The sequence below is a fragment of the Balaenoptera borealis genome (genome assembly GCF_965194805.1).
Source record: "Balaenoptera borealis genome assembly, chromosome: 5".
Classification (NCBI taxonomy): Eukaryota; Metazoa; Chordata; class Mammalia; order Artiodactyla; family Balaenopteridae; genus Balaenoptera; species Balaenoptera borealis.
This window is the reverse complement of record NC_138862.1, coordinates 81,252,858-81,280,419: the sequence shown is the minus strand read 5'-3', so window position 1 is coordinate 81,280,419 and position 27,562 is coordinate 81,252,858. Positions and strand designations below refer to the sequence as shown.

General features: G+C 45.9%; 1 long non-coding RNA gene across 1 annotated transcript; it reads left to right on the top strand.

Moving 5' to 3' along the window:
- Window positions 1-56: 56 nt before the first annotated feature.
- On the top strand, window positions 57-26,119 carry LOC309629222. The gene is made up of 2 exons (XR_014244929.1): window positions 57-2,137; window positions 3,609-26,119. It is a non-coding gene; the product is annotated as an uncharacterized lncRNA (long non-coding RNA).
- Window positions 26,120-27,562: the final 1,443 nt, after the last annotated feature.

Genomic DNA, 27,562 nt, shown 5'->3' with positions numbered 1-27,562 from the left:
GAGAGGATGCAGCAGTGGTGGGCTCCGCAGGGAGAGGCCAAAGGCCCGCTGACTCAGGGGACAGGGACAACGGTTTGACAAATACCCACATCTCAGCCAGGGCCTAGGCTGCCTCACTATCTCGACCAAGTCAAAGAAAAAACAAAAAATTAAAAGTCAACAAATTCGCTCCGTTCCCTAGGCACTGTCTCTAGCATTCAAATCACTGCCCCTGCCCAGGGACGCATTTCGGAGGCTGGGGATTGGTGGCTGTTCAATCTGAAAAGCTTTCTCCCTCCGCGGGTATAGTGGCAACCGCCGCAGCTCACCGGAGCTGGGCTCTGGTCGCTGGGCCAGGTCTCAGGACTGAGGGTTAATTCCCTTTCTCCTTTGCTTTTAGGTGACCATGGGCTGTTTTCCTGCACAGCAAGTAGACCCCTTCTTACTTTTAAAATGTAGAAAAGTACAGAAAAGGGGCTGGGAGTGAGGGGTAAGTGATGAGGGCCAACATTGGCCAAGGCACCATTCTTTCCATGACGTGCAGGTCTGTATGGGGTGACAGTGGTGGTGATGACACTATCTCAGGCATGTCACACCAGCAGGGTGACTTCTGTCCATTTCACACCACATTTAGAGTCATCCGGAGTTTGGTCTCTCATCTGTAAAATATGTAGAGTTTACCAGTTTCCACAACTGAGAATTCTTTTCGGCCAGCCGGCAGTGAAGGCCCCCGGCTCAGGACTGCAGCCAAGAAAAGCTTTCGGCAGATGCAGAGGCGCCAAGGGGCCCTGGGTGTCTGGGCATTTGGGGAAGAAGCCTCAAACATGAATGTCAAACAGCCCGAGGACCCTGATGGTCAGTGTCCATATTGGGCCATCTGCAGGCAGGATGATGGGACACATGAGAAATTGAGGCTCAGAGATTTCCCCAAGGTTCCAGAGCGTAGTGAAGGCAGTGCCAATACCAAGAACCTCATGTTCACACTTCATCCTACCATTCACCTGTCATCTATCTATCTATCATCCTGGCTTGGTTCTTAAAGTTCCCTTCAGCTAGACTGAAATAATCCTGGTAAGGGTGCTCTCAAAGTTCTTGTATCTTTTCTTGTTTTCCTTTCACTCACTGACTCATTCACTTCTTGACTATCTGTTAAGCTCCTGCTGTGTCTTCAGGCACTTTCCCCTGACTCTAGTCCTGTGCCTTACTTGGGAAGAAAGAGGAAGCAAGAGACAGAAAGGGCTTAGAACTGTCCCTGTCCCTGATGGAGGAGAAGGCTGGTCTCAAGCTTACTGTATATATTTTCACTGTGCTAGGTTGGGTGGATGTAGAAGACAAAATCCTTGCCTTCTGAACCACATTCTCTGTGGAGGAAAACACGCTTATACACACGTCACAAGAAAACAATTTTCTTCTGTCTAATCCTGCCTCCTTCCAAAGAAGGGGAAACTGAGAGAGAGCTTGTATTTGGCCGGGCATCATGGTGGATCTGCGGATGCATGCTTGCAGGTAGGGGTTGGGGCAACATGGAGTTATTCTGCCTATTTGAACAGGAAGGAAATAAGTTGGGTGGGAGGAATGGGGAAGACATGCAGAGACAGAATGCAGACACTTGGCTGGGAGTGCACTGAGGAAGAGTAACGAGAGAGAAACGCCCAGAACAGGGCTGCCAAGCAAGGATTTGGAGAACAGGAATGCTTGCAAAGATCAGTAAGTAGTTTGCTAGGGGAGAGGGGGCTATGAGGTTCCTGCTCTCTACCCTTCCTGTGAGATAAGTCATTTGTAAAGGCAGTTGTTCCTCAATTTTTGAGTGGATTCCTTTGGGGAACTCAGGGTGGTGTTGAGTTCAGCATCTGGGTTGATGTAGGGTGAGTACAGAGAAGCCTGTGTGGGCAGAAGACTTAAAGACAGCTGGCCACTGGGTTACATGCAAATAACATGTGGGAAAAGGGTTGTGCAAGAGGTTGAAGCAATGCGGAAGGCAGGGGGCTGGAGGTAGGGAAAAGCACGGAGAAGAACATTTATGTTGATTGAGACTTCATGGGTGAGGTGAGGCTTGGGATGGGATGTGAGAGGAGAGTAGGGATCTGACACACAGATCAGCAAGACAGGACAACCTAGGCTGAGGGAAAGCGAAAGCACAGAAGGAAGACAACTCATGGTGAGTTCTGGGCCTTACAGTAGAAGAAAGGAAGTTGGGACCCTGTTGTAGAGGGTCCCTAAGTGCCCCGCCAGCAGTGTAGACTTCAGGCTATGAGTATCGAGGAACTATGGAAGATATGCGCTTTTTGTTGTTCTCATTTGGTTTTGACAGGGAAGGGGCTGGGAAGCCTCTGATACCAGCTTCCCCAGGTAAGGGCTTCCCGTCAGAATGGAGAGCCGAGGAGGGTCAGGAGGCAGAGATGTCGTGTTGCTGCCTCCATGAGGAACCAGAGCCCAGGGGTGCAGGTGGCTCACTGCACAGGGCGCGCAGTGAAGGGCTGAAGCCCAGGCCCCACCAGCCCAGCCGTGCAGCGTGGCAGAGACAGTGTCCTGCCTTTTCTCTAGTTTGCACAGAGGCTTGGCATGCGCTGACAGAGGCCCTGGCTGCTGAACTCTGTCTTTGAAAAGGCTGAAGCCCCAGTGAAACGAGTGAGGATTTATTGAGCATTTGCTGTAAGTGCAAATGCAGGTAACGTGGAAAGAGTCTGAAGCAGGAGTAGCTGTGAGCCTGAGCCCACCTCTGCTCTTGGGTGACACTGGGAGATGCACTGCAGGGTACAGAGGAGGAAGCTTACTTCCTCCCCCCAGAGCATTTGCAACCCATGGCGGCTATAAAACAAACACTCAAAACGATTCAGAAGCAATGAAAGACAGTATAAAATTAAGTGTCGAGTTGTATAGAGCAGATTCTCAGGGCGTGAGAAGGGAGACCTCCTCCGAACTTGAAGAGTCCAGGGGGGTTTCAGGGAGGGGGAAGTTCTAGGCTTCCCAGTGGAGCCTGCGTTGGGTCCAGGTTGGAGAGGAGAACCGCGAGGAAAGGGCTGGAGCCTTCTGAGCGTGGGCTTTAGCCTCCGTGGCCACTCTAATGCTGTTCCCATTGGTGGCCAAGCGCTCTGATGAGTCACCCTCGTTTCTGAGAGACAGGGCATTTTTGGATGTTTAACTGGCTCAACACTTTACATTCCCTGAGACTTCGATGTTGGCAGCTCACACTTGCCATGTTGCTCTGGGAACACATCATCCAAGCCAGCAGCTGATGCCTGATCTCTATTGCCAAGGCAAAGCTGGGGCTGCGTCAGGTACCTGTGTCTGGAAAGCTTTAAGCTGGACTGTCTCTGACAAGCTGGGGGAACTGCACGTGATGCTGCACGTAGCTGAGGTCACAGAGGTGGCGTCAGTGACTGGGGACCAGGCGACCTGGCTTCGGTCAAGACCCTGCTTGGGGGGATCAATTTGCTTCATTTTTCTGGGCCTCACTTTTCTCACCTGCAAAACCAAAAACTTACACTAGATTATCTCCAAGTTGCCTTCCACCCAGTATTTCATGATTTCATAATTAGTAGGATCTTTCCATTTTATCAGATAGGTAGAAGATGGGAACGGATATTAAAGTTCTAACTTTAGCTTTCCTCTTTGCTTTGGTTGTAAAGGTTGTGCTTGAAAGAAATTGTGAGGCTGTGGATGGGGACAGAAGAACCAGGAGGCTCGGCTCCTGGTCACAGTTTTGCCATGAACAGGGTAGGTGAATCCAGCCCTGGGAATGTAGGCAGGGCAACCCCCTCTATGGGCCTCGGGTTTCTTATTGGTAAAATAAGGAGGTTGGAAATGGTCTCTACAACCCTTTCTGGCTCTGCTACTGTGTTAAGTATTGTCAACTGAACAACTTTTAAGTACTGCCTCATAACTGGGGTGGACCACCTCCACAAGGCTAGCTTGAAAAATAACCACAATAACAACTGACAAACTTGGGGGGAAAGCACAAGAGAGAAGCCATGAGGTTAAGAGTAATAAACAGACCATTTAGATGGAATTGGAAGACCTGGGTCTGTGTCTCTAAGCCTCAGTTTCCTCTTCTGTAAAATGGAACTAGCCATACCTGTACCACTGGATAGGGTAATGATGAAATGAAGAAGCATATGTGAAAATGCTTTGTATATTTAGAATTGCTATGAGAAAAATGTAGAGTTATTAAAGATGGTCTGTCTTTAAAAAAAACAGCCCAATTATATTACTTACTCACTGGTCTGCTTCCTAGGAAACAACAATTTGGGTCAGTAACTGTCTCCACGCCCCTAAGGATAGCAATATTTTAACATGAAAACTTAATAAAGGAGCTGGCGGACTTTAGACTAACAGGCTGCAAATCTGCCCCCTGCCTAGAATTATGCAATGTTACAGTGGATTTCTCAGGAACTTTGATTGGGTTTATTTGAAAAGGAAGGAGACACCCACCCATCCAAGATCCTGCTTTGATTGTTGCCTGTTGAGAGAGGCCCGGTGGGAGGAAGGGAAGGGAAGTGTGAGGAAGTAGGGACAGAGAGAGAGAAAAGCCTGTTGCCTTCCTGTTGTATTTTGGGCAATGGATGCTTAACTTCATGCTTTAATGAGCTTGTAAAGAGGCTAATTTTGGTTCACTCACATCACTCTGGATCTGTTTTCTGCTATGTCTGGTCAGCAGACACTGCTGTGGAATTCTTCACTGCTGTCCCTAAAGGGGAAGCTTTTCTGGGGACCCCTGGGAAGAGCCACAGGGAGGAAAAGCTTCCAGTTCCATAAATGACCATGTGCTTCAAAGCCTGTCCAACTCACAAAACTTTTGAGAGAATCAGTCCATTTTAAAAAATACCGGTCACTTCTTTATCTCTCGTTAACCAGTTTAGAGGGACAAAATGTCACAAAATGTTAGAAATTAAGGGGGCCCCTAAGTGCTGGCCCTTCTCTCATCCATTCTCCCGACCTGCTGCCAGAATTACTTTCTGAAGGCAGACACCCCAGAGCCCTCCCTCTGCTTAAAAGCCTTCAAGGCCTCAGATTCCTCATCTATAAAATGGACATGATAATACTTATTATGCATAAGTTTTTACGGGGTTTAGAAGAAATTATCTATTAAAAAATTAACACAGCATAGCACAGGGAGATCGGCTCGGTGCTTTGCAATGATCTAGACGGGTGGGATAGGGAGGATGGGAGGGAGGCTCGAGAGGGAGGGGATATGGGGACATATGTATGCATATGGCTGATTCGCTTTGTTGTGCAACAGAAACTAACACAGTATTGTGAAGCAATTACACTCCAATAAAGATCTATTAAAAATATTAAAGTAGCTGCAAAAAAGAGTTAGCACAGTGTCAGTCACATAGTAAGTTCTCAGTGAATGGAATTATTGTTGTTACTGCTCTAGAATAACCTTGATATTCCCTAAAATGGCATGTGAGGTCCTCCGTGAAGTGGGCCTGGCTTACTCATCCACTTACACTTCCTGTAAGCCCTTCAAGGACTCGGTCCACACGTTGACTGACTTCATCATCCCAACACACCTTGGACCCACCCCTCTCTGTGTCCTACTCAGGCTCCTCCCACGGCAGGGAGAGCTGCCTTTTTCCTCTCTCTTACTCTTTCTATAGTGCTACCTCTTAAACACACTCTGCTGAAGTTAATTATCCCCTCTCCTCTCCTCCCACTGAGATTTATTTAACACTTACCCTAGTACTTACAGCAGGCTGCCTCCTATTATGGTTCCTTGCATGTGCTTCACACCCACTGCCCTGCCCCATCCCTGGGACAGCAATTGTTCCTCAGACTACATCTTAATCATCTTCCTATCGCTCAGAGAGTATTGTGCATCGTAGGGGATCAATAATATTGGATTGAATCTAAAGAAGACCTCCTTGTTGTCCCTGAGGTTCTACCACTGAGGGAAGGTTGATCCCCACTTTCAAATCTTCTAAAGAGCTACCAGTCGCTGAGCACACACCGTGCGCCAGGCACTGTGGCGGGTTCCTATGTTCACCCTCCTGAGAGCCGTGTGAGGAGAGCACCTTCAGCCTCACTTTACCCTGGAGACTTGATCGCTCAAGATCACCCAGGCATTAAGCATTGGAGCTGGTAAGAGAAACCAGAACCCTCAGTGAGTACACTCCCTACTTCCTCTGAGTGCGTGTCTCCCACACTGAGCGCGCTTGAAGTTTCATTCTACAGCACTTGTGAACAAATTGAACTGTATGATATAAAACTGGTTTATTGCTGCCTGGCTGTATTTTTTGACGTTGTCTTCTCCAAGTAGTTTTGTGCAATATGATAATAGAAATAAATAACCATTTGTTAACTACTTATGTATCTAGCACTTTACACACACACACACCTACACACACAGACACACACATTAATTCTACAAAGGAGATGTTATTAATCCCATTCTATAGAGAGTTTAATTGAGGCCTGCTATTGGCAGGGAAGTACTGGGGGGGGATGTGATACTCAGGGTGGAAGCTGTTTTCCAACAGGTATAATGTTTTTGTTATTTTAATCACCAGCATACCAGCTGAATCTCAGCCCTCAATTTTTATTGAATGATTGATAGTTTCTTTCATCTCTCTGACATATGCTCTTAACCCTAAACCCATACATATCTCGTGAAGTGACAGGTAGTCAGTCAGTCACTGGCTGCCTTCTTCCACCACTGAAAGGAAATGGGCGGAGAAAAAGGGGCAGGGCGCTATACCAAAGAGACACAGTCTCAGGAGACAGACTTAAGCTCAGCTGAGGTGATGTGCCTTCCTCTCCAGCTGGCAGTCCTCCGGGTGTGGTCTTCAAATCACCTGGGTCAGACTCTCCTGCGTGCTTGTTAAAATGCATATTCCTGGGTTCTATCTCAGACCCATTGAATCTGCCTCCCTGGGGGCAGAGGCTGGAAATTTGCCTCTTTAAACAAGTCCCGAAGGTGACTCACCTGGACCCTGAAATCTGAGCACCACAGCCGGTGCTAAGCTCCTGTCAGGGATCCCTTTCAACTGCAGCTGTTCCAGATGAAACTGGCTTTTTCTCAAGTTATCAGCATCCATAATAAATAAAGAGAAACCATTTAAATTTTCATTTTATTGCTTCCCAGTGTTGCCCCTGGTCCAAAGGCTATGGTACAGTTTGGCACATTCCATATGTCTATTTTATGATGTTTAAAAGAAAAAGTTCCCTTCACAGTATAGCTTTATTGCTTCTTCTTATTTTCCTTTGCAAATATCTCCAGTTAGAGCTACATTGTCAGTTACTTTTCTTAACGTGGGTCCATGAAAAAGTGTATTCAGAATTTCAAACAACAATTTCATAAATAGACTTTCAGAACACAACATGTTCCTAAGTAGGGAACTGTCTGTATTTTACAGTTTTTGTAGTTATTTATCTCTGAGAAAAAGATTTTTACAGTTAGCCCTAGAAGGATGTGCTTTGGGGGGCTCTGAGTTTTCCCAAATCTCCTTCTCACAGAACTCTAGCTAGCTTCGTGGCTTTCTTGATCTGCAAATTGTTTCTAGGTGTTCTGGGAGTTTTGCCAGTTTGGGATATATGAGCTACAGGTGTAGAAAGTGGACTTTTTTTCTCATTTGTGAATTTGTTCATTTAACAGATGCTCTTGGGCACCTCCAGTGTACCAGATGCTATGGTAGGCACTGGGGATTCAGACAGGAGTCTTGCTCTCTGTCCTTGAGAGGCTGAGTCTAGTAGGCGGAACAAAAATTACCGACCACCCAGGGAAGGAATTGGTGGTGAGAAGGGTGCTGTGGGATTAAGGTCTAAAGGGAAGAGAATCAAGCAGTTGGTGGAGGAAGGATGAGAGAGATCCCAAGCACCCACCGGGAGTTCTTTTTCTTTATTTATAGATATTCCATTGCTTTGCGTGATCCCCACCTCTGCTGGCCTAGGCATGCACACCAGCAGATGTTCCCTCAGTATTTGTGACAACAGCAAAAACTCCTCTCCCTGTGCTGGGGTATGGGGGCAGGGCTGGAGGCAGGGGGAATAGACCAGGGCCATTTTTCAAGTGAGTGACGGGCAGGAGATGCTAATTGAGAGGTGAAAGACAGGGAGGACCCTGCATTCCATGGCTTTGTAGAGGCTAGGAGCTCTATTTATTTTTTCAAAGAGACTCTAAACCCGTTTTCTTGCCACTTCCTCTTGTTGGTCCTGATCTTGCCTTGGTATCCGTAAGAATAAAATGCATCCGTTTTTTATAGGACATCTCTGCAGGTGCTTGATGGCAGCTTCCGCATTCCTCCTCCTCTTTGCCCCAGAGCATTCACTCATCATTCATTCTGGTGTCCATCCAATACACATTTAGTGACCAAACGCTCTTTACGAGCCTACTTTTTCCAGGCACTCTGCTAGGTGCTGGGGGTATGGAAATGAAGAATGGGTCTGTGTTTAATGGGAGGACTGGCGTGTGGACAAATGATGACACCATGGCCTCACAATTGATCTGGGAGAGAGAGGCACAGGGCATCCAGCTGGGGTAGGTGGCTGGAGGGGGCTGGAATGAGACTTCTCAGAGGTAGGTGATGATGCCTTATCTGTGTCTTCAAAGCCAGCCAGGGTCTTCTGTCTGTCCTCCTGTGACACATGGGACCCATTGACACCTGCTGCCAGGGGTGGTCCCAGGGCCCTACCCAGTGGGGTGCTGGAGACAATGGTGTGCATCTCTTCCCAATTCTGTGCTCAGTGACATCATGTTGGTAGTTTGAAATCAGCCACAGTGAGAGTATTTATACCACTGTGATTTACAGCAAATGCTGCTGTAAATCAGGCACCCTTGCCCCACTCTCACCAGAGCTGTTTGTCAAATATTTAGTAGCAGGTACCTACCATACCACCCCATACTTGATGCATGGTAGAAACTAACACAGGGAGGAGGAAAGAGCCTCAGCTTAGCTTCTGGTTCTACCATGTGAATGGTCTGTCTACCTTCCTACCCTCACCTCTCCAGCCTCCTGGGTAAACACTCCACTCAGACCCTCACAGTGACCACTGCCCTCCATTGGGTCCCTCAACAGAAGCCCCACCAAGTCTCTAGGAGTGATGGGGTGTGCCACTGTGTTGAGAACTGGGGAGCTGGTTTCTGACGGTGGGTCTCCTAAGGGTGATGGGGCTAAGAAGGTAGAGACTGCTGCCCACACAGTTCTTCTCAGATGTTTCCCCCAGAAATGTCACTGTCACTGCAGGGTAAGCTTGTGTCTTCCTCCCGGGGTCTTGAGGCAAAGCTTGAAGCACATACTGCGAGCTTTGGATTTCTTTACTGCCTCATGCTTGGTCATTAAAATTGATAGAAATTTGGACCTCAACTCCATGATCTTTTCCTGATTGTTTAGTATAGAAATAAACAGCAGAAATATGCTCTTTGTCCTTTTGCTTTTGGGTGGTGAATGGAGATGGAGAAAAGTTCCCAATTTGAGCTCCAAAACCCGAGTTGCTGCATAAGCATCATTGGGCTGCTTTGTTCTAGGTGACTGTCTGCTTCTTGTATGAAACTCAAAACATAAATATATTTGGAGATTTTCTCCCTCAGCCTGGGTATTGGTGTTACTTCATCTCTGCAGCATCAAAAAAAAAAAAAAGAAAGAAAGAAAAGGGGAAGAATAGGAACTTGGCCAGTTTTCCATCCATCCACGAAGTCAGAGTCAGCTTATTTTGTTGCGTTCTGGATGCTGGTTTTTCTGCTCTCTTCTGCTGAAAATTACATTTAATAGTCATTTAAGAGATTGATTTCTATCATTGAGCCCTATGCAGTTTTGTATTTAATTTCTGGTCTTGTCAAGAATCTCAAAGATATCGAGAAGAAAGGAAGAGGGAGAAGGAAAATACGTGTCATGTGCCAGCACTCTCTTGTGGGTTGTGTCATTTCATCCTCACAGCAGCCCTTCAAGGGGGAGGCAAGGACCCTGATGCTCAGGAGAGTTAGGTGAGGCACCCAAGGTCACAGAGCCGGGGTGGCAGCGGGCAGGAGGCAGGTGCGGTTCTGTCAGACACCGAGGCCCAGCCTCATTCCATCTCATTGCCTCTCCTCATAATCACCAGATGTCTTCAAACTCCAGGGAAGCTGAGGCCAAACCTCATTTTTCCACAAACCAAAAGGGGCCACTGGAGCTCCTTGGGTGAAGATGTCCTGCATTCAGTGTCCTCCCAGGCTGTGGCCAGAGAGGGTCCCTCAGGTCTGGGTCCCCACGGGGATGCAGGGTTCTTCCTGGGGTTGTGAAGCAGAGAGAACCAGCCCAAGGACAGCTGGAAGGAGGGCAATGGAGATGATCACAGCGGTAACAACTACAGAAACAAATCCCTCACCTCCCCTGCACTGCTCACCGTGCTGGGCCAACTCTCACCACGACCCCGCAAGGAAAGTATTACTATCCTACAGTACATTTCACAGGTGAAGAAACTGAGTGTCAGAGAGCTTCCATGACTTAGCCAATGTCACACAGCCATGCTTACACCTGGGGTTTGAACCTGAGACTATGGAGCTCTAAAACCTGTGCTCTTTCCATCACAGGACCCACCTTCTGAAGGCACCTACTAGGTCCATTTTCTTTTTCTCTCCTATTGTAGACAGCTTTGGGGATTCCTTTGGATGTAGGTTGTTTGTCATCTTTTGTTCATTTTTATTGTCCCTGATTATCATTATTCCTTATGCTTATCCCTGCCATTCTCCCCACCCTTGTGACTTTTCCCCCTAAGAGCAGCAATCCTCTGGGGTCATCTTTGACCTCTTTCCGCAGGAGCACAAACCAGTTGTTCTTCCCTCCTATTGAAGCTGCTACCCTCCCCCTCCCACCCCTGGAACCAGCAGAGAAAAGGTATATTCACAGGAGCATACCTGGAGGTTGAGGGCAAAGTAAGAAATGGTAGGTTTTGCTGTTCTACACAGCAAGTGAGTTTTCTTGGTAGAAAACTTAGAAGTATTTCTAGACCCAGCCATGGCTGCTAGAGCCTCCAAAGGGACCTCCCAGGAAAATTTTCAGACTGGAGGGATAAACAGATTGGTCTTGGCTCATTTGGCTGTTCATCTTCCTAGAAATAGGGCCTGGGGAGGTGACCCCTTTAGACCGGGTCTAACTCTATATCCCCAACATACTGGATTTTATGGCATTAAATGGAACATTTGAACTATTGACTCCAACTCAGCATGTCCCAGAATCAACTTGTCTCCTTGTGTCCCATAAATTTGCTTCTCCACTTGTGCTCCTTTCCGTAGAGATTGGCTCCCACTCTCTGCAAAGCCAACCAAGCCAGAAGCCTCAGGATCAGTTGGACTTTCCCTCTCCAGTGCCCCCTTCCATCTTCAGCCCCTCAGCAGCGACGATTTGTTTTGCTTCCTTGCTGATTTCCACATCTGCTGCAAGAGAGCTGATTCCTCATGCGTCCCAAAATGCAGATCTGATCATATCACTGTCCTGTGATTTTCTCTTTTTGCAATTTCCCCAATACTTTCAACGTAAAATCATAAATTCCTTTCCCCATCCAATAAGACCTTTTGTGACTTGGTCCCTGCTTACCTTGTTCTGACTCATTTCTCATCTCTGCCCACTCCTGCCTACACTCCAGACGTTCTGAAGCACTACATTTGGAGCTTTAAGTAGCTGCTGGTCCTTGCAACTCCTCTAAAAATACATTTTATACCTCCTTTCAGGTGAAGAATCTGAGCCTAGAATCACACAGCTAATAGGCAGCAAAATCTGATTTTAAAGTCAAGTCTCACTGTCACTGAAGACCAGGTCTTTCAGACAGACTTGGGGAGCCTGGCATACTTTGTGGAGTTTGCCAGGCCTGCAATGAGGGAGAGAGGGGAGACTGAACCCCTTCTACTCAGAAAATCCTGACGTCCTCTGGCTATAGCTCTGTCCTCTCTTTCTGACCCACATGACTGTGCAGATGTGAGGGGTGACTGAGCCCCAAGATTAATAATCACTGCGAAATTCACTGTGGCCAAAGAGAAGGCACACGATTCATCACGTGAACTGTGTTCAGATCCCATTGCTTGAGTTTAATCAGACTAATGAACCAGATGGCTTCCTCTCTAAAGTGATTTCTGCTGTTTCCAGTAGTGAATAACAGCACACCAGGATTTGAAAGGGAGAAAGAAGAAAATTCAGCTGGGGAGAAAGGACATCCTCCAAGTTACCCAGCTGATGGGTTGGCAGTACTGGGAGAGGTGGGGCAGGGTGGCTGGGGTATGGAGGAGGAACAGGGTGGGTGGGAACTTGGTGGTGTCCATTCTAGGCCTGTCACCTCCAGGAAAATGTTCCCAAGGAAGGGGAGGGGTTTTTAAAGTGTAGAAGGTAAGTCCAGGGAACTCAGAGGCCAGTGCCTTCAGAGGAGAGCAGGTGGTAAAGGAACTTGATCCCCATAATGCATTCATTTGTCTAACATTTACTGATGCCACTGTATGCATAGCCTATTGTAAACACTGAAGATACAACAGTGAACCCAACATGGGCTCTGGTTCTAAAACTCAGGGCAATTGTCTTTAAATATTTTTAAACTATAGAATCCTTTGTTCAAAGGAAACCTTACAGATAAGCCCAACAATCAAAGCAAGGCAAAGCTCTAGGTGGCCTCTGAGGAGGCTCTTGTGAAGTCTAGGGACGCACAGAGTGCAGTGGACTGCGCTGCCGAGCAGGAATGACCCAGGGGCAGGGGACCCAAGAGCTGTCTTCCAACATTTGATGGGGGGTCCTGGGGAAGAGGGGTCTGACCTATCCATGGTGGTCCCATGTAGTCAAGACTCTATTACGAAATAGAAAACCAACCCAAACCTCTAAATCACCAAACTGAAGAAAGAGCAGGGAAATGGATGGCCTTCATGAACAGCTGGAACCAGGGATAAGATGCTACCAGATCTTGGTCCCTTTTCTCCCTTCCCCCTCCCCCCCTCACTCCCCTCCTCCCTATGCACTTCTAAGGGAGTCCCTACCCACAGGCCTTGCTGCAGTGAGTGACTAAGAATGTGTGAGCCTGGCCATGTACTATGCCCTGAGGCAGGCCACACGGACACCCCTGAATGGCCCATCCTGGTCACCTGACTTAAGGGCAGCCAACCAGTCTGGAGGCTGGCCAGGGGGCTGTAACTTAGGTTTGCATTAAAAAGAAGAGCTGGGACAACTGAATTCTCTGTGTCTGAAAACATGAGCCAAGAGACACAGAGAAGTTGCCGGTTAGGTTAGCTCGGGGGAAGAGAGAAAAATTTACTTAGATTTGGGGTCTGAGATGGCCATTGTGGGTTGGATGACCAAACGTCTCAATTTGCCCTGGGGAATCCCAGTTGGTCTCAGGTTAATTATGACTAGGGCCTCATTTCACTCTCATGAGTATTCGGATTTGGATGAAAAACTATTCAATCACTTTAATTATGGACCATAATAGGGTGTGGAGTGGGAGATGGGAAGGGATGAGAAAGAAGGTGGGGTCGGGCCTGGAAGAGCCTTGTGGGCCAGGCATAAGAGTTTTGACTTCTATGGTGAAGACTATCGGGATTTTTAACATGGAAAGTACAAGATCAATGTTTGCCTTTACAAAGATCATTCTGATAAAGTGTGGACAGCTGATGAGAGACGGGCTAAAGAGCTGAAGGCGATCAGCTGGGAGGCTGACTGAACACTCCAGGCAAGAGACAGGGTGGTCTGAAATATACCAAGTGACTTGTAGAGATGAGAAAAGCAGATGTGTTCAAGGGCTATCCAGGAGGAAGATTTGAAAGGATTTTGGAGACTGATTAGATTTGGGGGACGAGGGAGAGAAAGGTGTTAATGGTGAACAATGATGCATTTCTGCAGGAAAAGCCTGCTGGCAGCAGGAATGGTGAGTGCGGCTTTGAACGTGTTGGTTTTGAAGGCCATCACAGTGGCAACTGAGTGATCAGGGTGTAATTAGGGAGATGCTGAATGGGGAGTGGTGGTTGGGGGTGGAGGGGGGGGCGGGTAGCTTCATTCGTGGGAGTGGAAAGATTACACAGAGAAGATGGGCAGGGTGAGGAGCAGGAGGTGGGAGGGAGGACAGGTGAGGATATCACCCAGAGCTGTCTGTGCATCTGCGTCTCATGCTTTGCCTTGCATTCTGCTTATTTTTCTTCTTGTCATTCCCCACCACAGACTGTACTGGGTTTGAGGCCTGACACCTTTTAAACGTTGAATCATCTCCCTCAGTGCCTTTGTGTAGCAGGTTGTTTGTATATATTTGGTACTAAATGATGGAAAAATTTTAAAGGCCTATGGGGTTGACCACCAGGAGATCACTGATAACCTTAGGAGAGCATTTTCCCAAGGTGTGTTGGGGCAGATGCCAGACTGCAATGGTACACGGAATGGCGGATGAAGGAAAAAGAAACCAGTAACTCAAGCTATAATCCGGGCTGCCTCACTTTCCACTAGTCCGTCTTCTCCATCTTCACTTTGAAGGCAGTATAGTTTTTAATTATTCTTGAAAGAAGGGCTTGAGATATTTAGTCATTCGGGAGCGGCAGGTGCAAATGGGGGAGTCAGAATGTCTGGTATGTTTTCCCCTTAAGTCCAATGCTGCTAGAAAAACGACAGTGATAGGAAGCACGGTACTATGTTTGAATCCCAGCTTTGCACTTGGGAAGGGCACCATTTAGATAACTCAGAATAATTTGGAATTTGAGATCAGATCAGATTTCAAATTGGGGCCAATATCTGGCTCTGTTATTTACTTACCTAATAGTTTTGCAAACTTTGTAAAGTTTCAACCTCTCTGACTCTTGATTTACTCATCAGAAAAATGGGGATGATAATGAATATCTTTCAATTTGCATAGCTAATTCAATGGGTGGTAGAAACTGAAGCTCACAGAGGTTTTATATAACATTCCCGTGTCATTTGACTAGTATGTGACAGAGCTGGGGTTCCAACCCAGAGCTCATCAGTTTTGTTGTTTTTGTACTTTCTAGGGCACTCTGCTGCCTGACACATGACCTCAACTCTTCTTTGGACTGAAGCAAGGCATAAATAACTCGAAAAATGCCTGGGTCAAGAATATGCAAAGTTCCCTTCCCTACCCTCATTGTCCTTGGGACCTTAAGAAATTACCCCCCGACTCCACCATTATTGCTGAAGTTTCTCATTAAACGGGTAGAAAATTGTATGACCTACTGCATAGGCTAATTGTGAGGGTTAGACTAGTTAATGTCAGCAAAGGTACCCAACAGAGTATTCACATGGTAGGTGCGAATTAAATGGTAACTAAAGCTGATTTCAACTTTGAGACTGGTGTTAACTCTTCTAACAAGCTTTGCTGATAGTGACAGTAATTATAGTGATGGAGGCGGTTGTAGTAGGAGCAGCATTAGCTAACATTTGTAGAACGCTGGGAAATCTTCAAGTGCCAGAAAATAACTCTCATTTAAATAATCTCATTTAAATTCACAACAGCTCTCTTAACAGATGTCATTATTCCTATTTTTACAGATTAAGATAGAAAGGCATAAAGAAGGAGGATAAGTCACTGGTCCAAAGTCATCTAGCCTTATGCGGTAGAACAGGGGTCAAATCCAGGGCTCGGGGTATTAGTGAAGCCTCCACCTCCAGTAGACGTCAACACGTGAACCCCAAGGTTTGGTCGGAATTTATTCCCATGAAGAGTCTTATGAGCTAAAAAGGAAATAAAAAGGCACTTTCCAGGAAGCACCATGACTGCTGAAGAGGCAGACCCAACTGGCTCACTGGCTCTGCTTCTGGGAGCTGACCCTGGGCTTTCGAGGACAGTGCTAGCAGCTGGGACAGAGGTGAGGTCATTGGCACCAAGCCGTCATCTCTCAATGGCTCCCCAGCCCCAGCCTGCGCTTCTGTGGCCTCTTGGCCTGCCAGCCCCCATTGCTGAGGCCAAGGGGAAGGAGAGAGAGACCTGGGCTAAAGGCTGGCAAGAGACATAGTCAGAAGGGAGAGAAGTGGAGCAAAAAAACCTGCTGAGGGGGCCTGGCAGGGAGGCTGTCAGCTGGCCCATCTGTATGCTCGGGGGTGAGGCCTGCAGTGGAAGGCACCGCCTGGGCAGAGTCATTTGGACGTGGGCAGTGAATCAACCAAACCCCATGGGCGCCAGTTCTGGGCTTCTGGGGACTCAGATCCCATTCCCTGCTTGCCCTTATCCTCTGCCCCAACAGTGGGATGGGCCTCTGTGCGTGTGTGTGTGTGTGTGTGTGTGTGTGTGTGTGTGTGTGTGTGTGGTGTGTTCCCACATTAAAGAGGCAGAAAAGATGGAAGGCCCAGCGTCCATCCCCAGCAGGAGCTCAAGCCCAGGACTGTGTCCTCTCACTTTCTCCCTGTAGAAAGTCCTCTCCCCCAGATTGTTGGCAAAGCTGCAGAACTTCTGATTCAGTGACATTTTACAGGATCACTGTGTTCTTTCTTCAGAGCCATTTGAGATAGAACTGAGAACAGGAAGCCCACTGTCTCAGAGAACTGGACCAAGGATGGTGCTCCCCGAGCAACGGAGGGCTTCAGGGAGTCGGAGCAGTGGGGGAGCAAAGGCAGCAGCCAATACCCCTTGTGTTCCAGGCTGGCATCAGGTACTGTCACACGTTGTTTTTTCTTTTAGTCCCCTCAGTAATTCCAGGAAGTGGGTAAAATTGTTCCCATTACAGGGAGAGGAAGTTGAAGCTAAGAGGGAGAAAAGTGATTCACCTAGGGTCATTCAGTGAGTAGGAGGCCTAAACGCTCTTTAACACCAGTCTTTTCTAATTCTCCGTGATGACTCTTCCTTTATGCCATGCAGCCCCCAAGCTTTGCCGTGGGACACATCACTGGTTTTTAAGGTAGTGCTGAATGGCGTGAGCTTGGCGGGGCTTACACGTGCACAGTGGTCATTGTGCCTTGTCTCCTTCTACACACTCTAAATCTAGGCTGTATCAGAAATTCTCCTGGAAAGACAGACGATTACCAGACTGAATTGGCCGCCTCCGTGCATATGGATATAGATGAGTATGCACACATAATCAGACAGACACACACACCTACCAAAGAATCTTGGAGCTGGCAAAGAATTCGTCGGTCATTTAATCCAAATCCCTGATTCATTAACTTTCTAGTAGCTAAACTAGACAGTTTTCTGGTCTGTGCTTGGAGATTTATAGAATGTAAGAATTTTTACAAAGGGAAGAATGGTAAGAAATAGTAGCAAGTGGGGTGTGACCCCAACAATGCGCAGGCTTACAGGGTAAGCGCCCAGATTGTGTGGTGGTTGTGGTCAGGAGACGGTTTGGTTTCGGTAATAGCAGTGGCAGTGCTGGTGGTCCTGACGGAGGAGGTAGGGATGATGATGGAGGTGGTGGCTTGTTGGTAACAATGAAGGTGGTGGTGATGGTGTTGGTGGTGGTAGAAGAGGTACAAGTGGTGCTGATGGTGGCAGAGGAGGTGGCGGTGGCCAATGATGGTGGAAGTGGTGGTGATGGTGGTTGGAGATGAAGGTGGTGGGGGAGGAGTAGAGGTGACAGGGTGGCAGGAATGGTAGTGATGGCAGTTAAAGATGGAGGGGAGGTGATTCCAGAGGAGGAGGCAGGGATGAAGGTGGAAGGGTGTGGTGGTGGCCTTAGAGGGAATGATGGTTTACCCTCTGACATTTAGGCTTAAGCTGAACTTCTCAAAGTATGAGGAGCCAGTGCACACGGGGAAGGCTCCAGGCCCAGCGTTGGCAGAGGGTAAGTTCCTTCCTAGAACACCAAACACCTATCCAGATTGTCTCAGGGTAGCCCACTGCCACGAGGAGAAGCAAAAGTCCATAGCTCCCTCCTGGCCTGCCCAGCCCAGGATGCTACTTGGCTCTGGCAGTCCCCCAGGCCAGAATCCCGCCAGATACCGCCAGTGTCCACCATTCCCAGGTCACAGGACTCTGAGACCTCGCAAAATTTTTGAAGCTTCGATAGAAATGGTTTTGATAGAAACACTCTCAGGTCCACAAACTGTAACACATTTCCTCTGATAGATACATACCCCCCCGCCCCACACACACACTTACACTCACACAGTGTCTGCAGAAGTTCGTGCTATTTGTTTTTAAAAACCAGTATACACAGAATGGAGTATGTGCTTAACGTGCCACATGCCCACCTCCGCCATCCTGATCCGGGCTGCTTACATGGTGCTGGCAGCTTTGCCACTGACTTAGTCACTGAGACACCACTCGTGAAGAAAATCAATATGTTGTTTGCCTCTCTGCAGTGAGAGCATGCCAGATGAAGAGTCACAAAGAGTGGCCTTGACAGCAGCTCTCCACGGTCCCCCAGTCAACACCAGGCTTGCCTTCTGTTGAGTTTCAGCAGGCTTCTTACCTGTCAGGAGTGACATATGGGATACCTGATAGACGAAACCTCTACTCTGCATGATCTATGTTAACTAGTATGACATATGGGCCTCCCTTGGCGAGTAGCTATTTTCAAGGCTGTTTTAGGGTAGCCTTGACCCATAATGACTCCTATCATTTATTATGCACAGAACCCCTTCCCCACAAAAGCATGTACAGCTCATATTCCAAGCACTCCTCAATCCATCACCCCCATGCTCCCAGCAGTACCTCCCAAATCAGAGATTCACTAAAGTGTCTGCCTTTGATATGATCCCTTACTTCCTTGCATGGGTGAGTAATAGAAGAAGGTAGAAGAGCATGTAAATAATCATTCCTCCTTGGTGCCTGATTCTTGGGAGACACTTAGAAAATGAACATTTAGTGAGGGGAATGAGGACTGGGGTTCCAGATGTGGAATCTCTAGTTTTTTTAAGGCCACATTAACTGCAGTGCAGGGAAAAGGTCAACTGAAATCTTCGACGGCCTCCAGAAAGCAAAGGGCCCAACTCAGCACTGCCAGACCATGCATACAGTTTCCTAGGACCACAGGCTATGAAGCCTTTGTCTGGACAGGTTTGCATAAGACAGTGGTACATGTTGGTACCTAGAAATTCTCCAGACCCACAATTTTAAGGGTTTCCTTTGTATCCCAGTTGTCTGCATGAGGATAGGGTCAGCCCTTGGTAGCTATAGCCCCTTGAAACTCTGGACGGTGACTCAGAGATTAGCCATAAACAAAAAGTCACCTGTGGCATGAGGCTTTGGCACTGTGTGTACCTGGCAGCAGTGTCCCTGCAACCCCACCTGGCTCTCAGTCTCGATATAAGGAGGGGCCCCTAAATTCTAGCAAACCACAGAAGCAAAGGCCAGTTTTAAGGAAATTGCCACTTTCCATGGTAAAATAAAATAATATCCAGACTCTCTGCAGCAGATTCTGTTGGTTGCTAACTGAACTTCCCAACTGAATCCTGATTCTATTCAGACATCCACCCATTAACAACGTGGCATTCCACTGACGTCTGTTACTGGTCCAGGAGTGGGAAGTGTAAGAAATTATAGTCCATGCTTGAGGTAGCATCATACTTCTTGATATGCACAAGACGTAGTCCTGATTGCCATTAGCAGCCATCTTAAAACCACAAGGGAAACCAGTTTTGGGTAGGAGCTGACACTGAGGGCAGCTGAGTGGAACGCAGAAAGAACCTGCGTATTTGATGCCATCATTGAAATGTGGATTGCAGCATGCCTGGGGCCTACTCTACCCCAAGCCTCCTGTTATGTCTGATAATGCATCTCCCTATTGTTTGATTCAACACATTCTGTTCCTTGCAGTCAAAATGATCCTAAGTGACATTCGCTGCAAGGCTGAGTTGAGAGGGAAATTCTCCACATGGAGAGAGGCAGAAAAAACAACACGACCCAACTCTCATTTCCAAAGATTCACCTTTCATGAGGACCTCAGAGGGTGCTACTCCTCTTTAATGCCGTAACTACAATCTTTCTCTTAAAAGCTCCTCTGTAGAGCAGAGGGTAGGCTGGGATATTTAAACAATTCTTCATGCAGTGTTCAGAGATAGTAGCAGGAAAAAACACAGAGAGTAATTTTCAACTAGATAATCTGGTTCTCAAGATACTCCTTGGTCTTTAGATTATGGCTTTGGGTTTCATTCAGTCTTTATATGCTGGGCACCATCCAGCATCTGAAAGTCATGCCTTAGAAATCCATGCTCGTTGACGCCTCGTATGCGAGTAAAGGAAAGAGCCCTAGAGGAACAGAGAATCCTTTCTCCCACCTTCTCGGTTTCCTGCCTTTTCTTGTGGTGATTGACTTGGGAAAGGCCACATGTCTCAACCTTAAGAAGTCCTTCTTAAGGCCACAACAGATACGATGAATAATGTTGTTGAATAATCCATGAGAAGGAAACTCCATCCGGTATAATGCAATGACACGAGCATTGATACAAGAGCCAGAAATAGGTCATAAGGGGGACAAGAGCATGATTTCTTTACAAGCTATGGAATGGGTCATGGGTCTCTACCAGTGTGGACCCCCGAATCAGCCAGGCCCAGGCCTCTACAGCCCATGCTGAACACCATATAAAAGAGACATCATAGTACATACCCTCCATTCCTATATTGGCAATGGATCTTGGTAGACCAGAAAACTGTGGCCCACTGCCTGGGTTTGCCCCCGTTTTTGTCACTTGCTTGTTGTTGTTGTGGAAACTTAAGCAAGTCACTTAGTCCTTTGAGCCTCAGTTTCTTTGTGTGCAAGCCTATTACACAGGTTGTCATGATGATTAAGACGGTAAAGTATATAACTGTACCTGGCACATCAGTAGTTTCCTAATACATGGTAATTATTTTTAGTTATTAATAACCATTCAGCCAGTTTCCCAATTCCTTCTGTGACCTGTTTCAGCAACTCCCAACTATGTCTTAGTGGCTCATTCTTCTGTTGGGTTTCCACATGACCCTCACATTGGACACACAACTTACTCTTTCCCAAGTTACAGCATTGGTGGTACTCCATCCTGCAATGTCCCGCAGACATTCTTGGAGAACAGCCTCTGGCATTTCCAGGCCCCAGGACTCTGCCTGTCCAGAGGTGACTCCCTGGGCTGCACTCCCACCCATCACATCCAGACAGGACCAACCCCAAAGCCTTTGAAAGACTCCGGTTGTAAGTAGAGGAGACTGTTCCCAGGGAAAATGAGCCCATGAAGCAGCCTCCTTGGAAGTGTTGGAGAGGAGCATGGCTCTCAGTTGAGCCTTCACCATTTCAACGATATGATGGCATTGAATGGCGAACTGCCCCAGCTTTGGTGGGAAGCAAGTCTGGGCACTGCCAGCATAGTAAACAGTTTGATCTCTCTTAATAAGGCCCATCTGCCTGGGGTGGGCCAGAGCCGACAGAATCTCCTGGGGCTCCTAGAGCCAGATGCCTGTCAACGGGTTTTGCCATCAATCTTAATAAATACAAGGAGGCAGCAACTGGCACGATAAATTCAAAACAATCCTGACCTGGGAGGCTTGTGCTCAGAAACCCTCACCATTTCAAATCAATTCAGCCAATATTTACAGGGCATCTCCCATGAACCAGTCACTATACTAGGCAATGGGATTATAAAAATGAGTAAGATTGTCACTGTCCTGGAGATGCTTAGAGCTGGAGAGAGGTGAGGAGTGGGGCAGATGAGGGCCAAGAGGGTAAAAAAGTATTATAGGTTCTAACACAGGGACATAAATAGGGTGTAAGGGGTACACTGAGGAAAGAGGGGTCAGTTCTCCTGGGATTAGGAGGGTCAGGAAAGTCTTCACAGGGGAAGTGACCCAGCTATCAGGTCAACGAATATTTATTGACTGTTAACACCAATTTCTGTGCTAGAGGATTTCACAGGCATTATCTCATTTATGCTTCACAAAAACGCTGTGAAGTAGATAGTATTATCCCCGTGATTTTCAAAGATGGGGAAACTTAAGTCCAAAGGTCACATGACTAATGAATGATATGGAGCTTTGGTAGAATTAGAGCCCTCAGTCTGACCACCCAAACAATGGATGTCCTAACTTTGGGGGTCTCTTTTGCTCATGCACATAAGCTTCAGCCTAGCACTTATATAAGTAGATGCCCAGATATCTACTCATCATTCTGGTGACAGGAAAATTCATGCAAGTGAAACCCACAAACAGAGAAGCTAAGGTGAACCCCCCTCCCTCATATCCCCACTTCCTTCCTCATTATCTCTCTCAGTTTTAGAGGCCTTAAACTTGACAAAAAAAAAAAAGAATTCTTTGCCTCCAGAAGCCACTATGCTTCTCTGTTTCATCATGTTTGCCTTGAAACTGACAAAGAGCCTACTGCCGAGGACACCAGAGTAGGGTGGGTGGTAGGCTGAGAAGAGAAGGATAACAGTGGCGAGTGGGGAGGGGAAGAGGGAGGGAGAGGGGAATAGGAGGAAATCCTGCCAGGGCTGTGAGGACCTAGGGCTAAGGGACAGGAAAAGAGGGGTGAGTGTGGAGGCAGAGACCTAATCATATGGGGAGAAGAAGATACGGAGGGTAAAAAGGAGATGACCCACTGATCCAGAGAGAGAAGCAGGAAGAACCATAGCGGGGCTCAAAGAGGGCATAAAAAGGGTGGTTTTCACACATTCAGTCAATCCTGGCTACTCCTGCCTTGATCCTTGTGTCCCAGACCTGAAGCCTCTTTGGAGGGATACTGTGCTGTCTCCTTAAAAGTATAGACTGAAGTATTGGAAGTACTGGTTTCTGAAGGAAGAGGCTAGACCTCAGGCTCTCCATCAGTAAAGGAGGGGAGCGAGGATTAGCCCAGGTGATCTTTCCTGCTCTGACACTCCAGGACATCAGGGCCAGCCCACTTCCCTGGCTTTGGTTGGATAGAGAGGATACTAAGAGTCTGGGGACTTGAGCCAGCTGTGTAGGACCATGTGAAGAAGTGGCAGATTTAAAACAGAATCAATAAATAAGCTGCTACTTAAGGAAGGCAATCTTAGGCCTACCCTCCTTCATGTAGTTTTCCCAAAATCCTTTTGTTGTCATACCATATTTCTCTTTCCCCATGTAGACTCAGCTTTAACTGAGCAGTTACTTACAGACTGAAGAGGTCACGAGGTGCAAGACCCTAGCACAGGGTAGTAGGCAGAATCATGTCCCTTGGATATTAGGCCCAAATCCCTGGAACCGGTGGAGGTTACCACATTTGTAAGAAAGGGCTCTGCAGGTGTGATTAAGTTAAAATTTTGAGATGAGGTGATATTCTGGGTTATCCAGGTGCGCCCTAAATGCAGTCTCGTGTATCTTTCTAAGTGGGAAGTGGGGGAGATTTGATGCAGACAGAGGAGAAGACCATTTGAACGACACTGGCCTTTAAGATTGGAGCGAGTGATACAGCCACAAGCCAAGGAATGCCAGAAGCTGGAAGAGGCAAGGAATAGATTCTGCCCTAGAGCCTCCAGACAAGAGTGCAGCCCTGTGACACATTGATTTCTGTCCAGTCAGACTGATTTTGGACTTCTGGCCTCCAACACTGTGAGAGAATATATTTCTGTTGTTTTTAAGGCACTAAGTTTGTGGTAATTTGTTACAGCGGCCGTAGAAAATGAATACACCCAGTCTCATCCTGCCCCCTGACTCATGCCTACACATTCTGCACACATGCCCTGCAGTCTAAGTGTGTCATGGGCTTTCTGTGTCCCTTGGAATGATGGGGCATCTGGACTCTCTGGGCAAGCTGTAGTGAGAAAGCCATAGACTTGGAGGTATGGAGAGGACCTGAATTGGAGATCCAGTTCATTGATTTTTGTGGTGGGCAGAAGACTTAGCCTTTCCAAGCCTGTTTTCTCATCATAAGATGGGAGTGGTAATCCCTGACTATCTCACTGCTGTCATGTTAGGACTACATGATATAATGGACTTAAAGGTGGTTTGTCACCTTTAAAGCTCCGTGTACCTTATTATTTTTCATTAAATCCTGCTTCCTGTGCACAATCCGGGGCAGATCCCTAGTGATATGCAAGTAAGAGTCAGGTTGGGAGAGTCTTCTGTGGCTCTTGGTAGCTCTGGCATTTCTCTGATTCTGTGAACAGGAAGCAGTGGCACAAGGTATGAATGATCCTAGGGAGGGTTTATGGATGTAAACCCTTTTCCAGTCCCGCCTAAACTGGGGTCACTGTGTACTTTGTCCATAGATTGGTCAAGACCATAAAAATCCTAGATGTGTTCATGACCTTAGCATCACCAAGGTGAAAGGACCTGGCATGAGTCTGATAATTTGCTGACAATGTGTTATTTGCTTTATGTCTCCAGTACCTAGGATGGAAGCCCCAATAAATGTTTATTGGATGAATGAAGGAATGAATGGATATACGAATGAATGAATGAACGAATGAATGAATGAATGAAAAGAAATGAGCCCTGAATATCCACAGAACCTCCATATCACAACCTTCTTATATCCTGCAATATAGTCCCTGTTTATGGGTTTGTTTGTTTTTTTTTAACATCTTTATTGGAGTATAATTGCTTTACAATGGTGTGTTAGTTTCTGCTTTATAACAAAGTGAATCAGCTATACATATACATATATCCCCATATCTCCTCCCTCTTGCGTCTCCCTCCCACCTTCCCTATCCCACCCCTCTAGGTGGTCACAAAGCACTGAGCTGATCTCCCTGTGCTATGCGGCTGCTTCCCACTAGCTATCTATTTTACATTTGGTAGTATATATAAGTCCATGCCACTCCCTCACTTTATCCCAGCTTACCCTTCCCCCTCCCCGTGTCCTCAAGTCCATTCTCTATGTCTGCATCTTTATTCCTGTCCTGCCCCTAGGTTCTTCATAATGTTTATGGGTTTTAACCTAAGTTCTCCTGTCTCACACTATCTCCCTGGATCTCTGTTCTGAGCTTGGTTGGAACAAATTCTTTCAAGTCTCCATTAAAGAATCACTTCCAATACCATTAAGTACTGTCCATGGTCCTCTCCTGAATTTACTGGTTACCTGTAATCACCATCCATTTGGGTTTCCACCAGTGCACTGGACCCTAGGGGTACGGCAGCAGCCAGCCTTGTTGTCTGAGGACAGAACCCTCTCTGTCCCATATTCTGTTAGAACATCCAGCTGCACCTCAGGACCAGCAGTAGCAGAATTAGAGTTCCCCAACTTCCATCCCACCACATCTTACCTCTTTTACCTAGGCTGCTAAGGTCCAAGCATGGTTTCCCCAGATTCTATTAGAGACATACTTAGGAGAAGAATGAGAACCAAAAATTTCTATAGATCAAATGGAATTTTTGAGAAGCTTGGTTTTCTTTCTTTTGTATTGCTTGTTACAGTAGTGTATGTTCATTGTATAGAGCTCAGAAAGTACATAAAATCATAAAGTATTAGATAAAGTCATTAGATGGCACAAACAAATGGAAAGATTTTCTGTGCTCATGGATTGGAAGAATTAATATTGTTAAAATGTCCATACTGCCCAAAGCAATCTAGAGATTCAGTGCAATCCTTATCAAAATACCAATGGCATTTTTCACAGAAATGGAACAAATAACGCTAAAATTTATATGGAACCATGAAAGACCCTGAATAGCCAAAACAATCTGAGGGAAGAACAAAGCTGGAAGTATTACGTACCCTGATTTCAAACTATACTACAAAGCTATAGTAATGAAAACTGTGTGGTACTGGCACAAAAACAGACATATAGATCAGTGGAACAGAAAAGAGAGCCCCCCAAAAAGCCCATGCTTATATGGTCAGTTAATTCATGACAAAGGAGACAAGAATATACAGTGGGGAAAAGACAGTCTCTTCAATAAATGGTGTTGGGAATACTGGACCACTTTCTTGCACCATATAAAAAATAAACTCAAAATGAATTTAAAGACTTAAGTTTAAGACCTGAAACCATAAAACTTCTAGAAGAAAACATAGGCAATGTGCTGTTTGACATCAGTCTTAGCAATATATTTTTGGATCTGTCTCCTCAGGCAAGAGCAACAAAAGCAAAAATAAACAAATGGGACTACATCAAACTAAAAAGCTTTTGCACAGTGAAGGAAACTATCAACAGAATCAAAAGGCAACCTACTGAATGGGAAAAAATATTTGCAAATGATATATTTGATAAGGGGTTAATATCCAAAATATATAAAGAACCCACACATTTCAATATCCAAAAAAGAAATAATTCAATTTAAAAATGGGCAGAAGACCTGAATAGACATTTTTCCAAAGAAGACACACAGATGGCCAATAGGCACATGAAAAGATGCTCGACATCGTTAATCATCAGGGAAATGCAAATCAAAACTGCAATGAGATATTACCTCACACCTGTCAGAATGGCTATTACCAAAAAGCCAAGACATAACAAGTGTTGGTGAGGATATAGAGAAAAGGGAACCTTTGTGCACTGTTGGTGGAAATGTAAATTGGTGCAGCCACTTTGGAAAATGGTATGGAGGTTCCTCAAAAACTTAAAAATAGAACTACCATACAATCCAGCAATTTCACTTCTGGGTACCCACCCATAGAAAATAAAAACACTAATTTGAAGAAATATATGTACGCCTATGTTCATTACAGCATTATTTACAATTGTCAAGATATGAAAGCAACCCAAGTGTTTATTGATAGATGAACGGATAAAGAAGATATAGTATATATTAAATATATACAATGTAATATTACTCAGCCATAAAAAAAAATGAAATCTTGCCATTTGCAACAACATGCATGGACCTAGAGGGTATTATGCTAAGTGAAATAAGCCAGACAGAGAAAGACAAGTACTATATGAATTCACTTATATGTGGAACCTGAAAAACAAAACAAATGAACAAACATAACAAAACAGAAACAGACTCACAGATACAGAGAACAAACAGGTGGTTGCCAGAGGGGAGGGGAGTGAGGGAGGAGTGAAACAGGTGAGTGAGATTAAGAGGTACACACTTCCAGTTACAAAATAAATGAGTCACAGGGATGAAATGTACAGCATGGGTGATATAGTCAGTAATATCATAATAAATTTGTATGGTGACAGATAGTAACTAGACTTATCATGGTGATCATTTTGTGATATATAGAAATATCGAATCACTATGTTGTACACCTGAAACAAATGTAATATTGTATGTCAACTATACTTCAACAAAAAAAGAAAAAGAAAAAAGGTCATCATAATTTTACCATCTAGGGTCAATCACTATTAACATTCTGGTATATTTCCTTCCAGTCATTTTTCTATAATTTTTACATAATTGAGATCATAGAGTATACACAAGTTAAATTTTTCTTTCTAAATGTAACATTTAGCATAAAGCATTTATATCATAAAAATGCTCTATAAATATAATTATTATGTATTATATATATTAATTGCTGCATAATGTTTTTCAATCTAATATTAGCAATGATTTATAGATGTAATCCTGAGTCAGCTCTCCCTTAGTGCTCCAACTCCATCCTATATTCTTTGTTCCCTGTACAATCCATTTGCAGAACTCAGCATCACTTTGAGCTTTCTAAGAAGAATTCGTTCATTCCAAAGCAACAATGAGCAATGAAGAATGTAGACTGGTACTGAAGATTTGACAGGGAAGACAGAAGAAAGATACTGCAATGCATTATCCTGAAGCAAACAACTTTAATAAATGCATCTCTTAACCACTTCTGATTTATATTAAGCCCCTATGTGGCTGGAGCACCAGCAAGAGTTTTTTCATTTTTGTTTTTGTTTCCCAATTCTTC